Source organism: Aedes aegypti, chromosome 2 (assembly GCF_002204515.2).
Source record: "Aedes aegypti strain LVP_AGWG chromosome 2, AaegL5.0 Primary Assembly, whole genome shotgun sequence".
Taxonomy (NCBI): domain Eukaryota; kingdom Metazoa; phylum Arthropoda; class Insecta; order Diptera; family Culicidae; genus Aedes; species Aedes aegypti.
Window position 1 is genome coordinate 463,953,029 of NC_035108.1, and position 1,710 is coordinate 463,954,738.

The window sequence follows — 1,710 nt, forward strand, 5'->3', positions numbered from 1 at the left end:
CTTGCGATTTCACCGTACCTTGATCCCTTTAGTCTACCTTGAACCCACACACACGCAGACTGTAAACATTATTATCATCTGTCAAATTGAAAGTCATGTCGAATTCGTTTTTGTCCAGTTCCAACCTAGGTTCGCACTAGTTCCAACCTAAGTGCTGTCAAAACGTTTTTTTATTCGCACAGGTTGGACCTAGTTTCGCACTAGTTCCAACCCCAAATCCGATAGGTTCGCACTGTGATGAATCACGGTTTCATGACTGGGTTCACCAATACAACTGCAATCGAACTGTCATATTTGTAACAACAAAAACAGTTTTCGATTGCGGTTGCGAAACAGATTTCGCTGCTTCTGTGATTAGAAATCTGAATCAGATTCTGACTCGGATTTCGAAGATTTATTTTTATCAGTTAGCTCGGAAAATAACTTTATTTAAACAAAGGCCTGTAGGTAAAGTTTTGAACTACATGAGGGAGAACTACACGGATGAAGAGGTAGTACCTATATGCATTAATTTGTTTATCAGGGCTGCCCAACGTACGGCCGCGGGCCATATTCGGCCCGCGAAGAGTTTGAAGATACTTTTTCTTGGCCCGTTGAGAATTATAAATACCAAATTGGAGTTAGCACATAAGAAGGCTAAACATTCCTGTAGAATCCACCGAGGGTCAACTTATTTCACTTCGGACGTATTAAAGAATTACACTACTGATACTTTCCAACAAGTTACTTTATTTCGCGACCGATCCTGTCAAAGCTTCGTAAATCACTGACTCATACACTCTTTATCCGTTTGCACCAATCCTCTCGTTCGCTTGCTGTAGTGACCGTTCGTCATCGTCTCTCGCTCTCTCAAACTGTCGTCTCCCCGCTCACGTGATAGTATAAGGAAAGCTGGGGTTAAACATCTCGATGACTCTACATCCCTTTTCTACTCTGGAATAAAAGAAATGAATAAAAGGAAAACAAAACGACCACGCAACGTATTAAGAGAAAAAAAACATATTACCCCTTAATTGTATCGTATTGGTAACTTCCGAATCCGTTTTGGACGGTTGACTTTCAGTTGATTGTTTCCATTATTCGTTTCCAGCTTACTCTCTTCACTCATAGGATGATCCTGAATTGATGTTTCAACTGGTGGAAGTGGTATTTGTGTTTCATCTTCACGTGGGGCACCAGAGGTCGATCCTAATGATTTGCCGCCCCACTTTATCAGATGAGATACAGGTCGCCGATATCGAACTCCTTCATCATTGGCCACAATTGTATCACTCCCGGTCTTCTTGATTACTTTAAATTTCTCGAGTCGAAATTTTGGCTCCAATTTTCCTGTCTCATGGTTTCTTAACAACACTGTGTCACCTTCAATGATTTCCGATTCTTTGGCACGTCGTCGATTATCGGAGTAGAGCTTTCCTTTCATTTTCTTGATGGCATCTTCGTCCCGTACTTCTGCATCACGATTCCAATACGGTTCCGTTCGCAAAGACGGCAACAGATCTTTTACTGGCCTTCCTGTCATTAGCTCCAATGGTGGTTTACCAGTCATTGTATGAGGCGATGTATTATACATATGTACATAATCTCTTACGGCCTTTCGCCAATCTGCTTTGACAGCTTTGGCAATTCGAAGCGCTCGCAAGATTCCTTGGTTTTGCCTTTCCACAAGACCATTCATCTGTGGCCAGTAGGGAATGGTCCTAATCAATC

General features: G+C 42.0%; 1 long non-coding RNA gene across 1 annotated transcript; it reads right to left on the reverse strand.

Annotated features, from left to right (window-relative positions):
* Positions 1-709: 709 nt before the first annotated feature.
* LOC110677214 lies at positions 710-1,305 on the reverse strand. Its single transcript, XR_002501028.1, has 2 exons — positions 1,007-1,305; positions 710-928 (listed from the first exon to the last, which is right to left on the reverse strand). It is a non-coding gene; the product is annotated as an uncharacterized LOC110677214 (long non-coding RNA).
* Between the last annotated feature and the right edge of the window lie 405 nt (positions 1,306-1,710).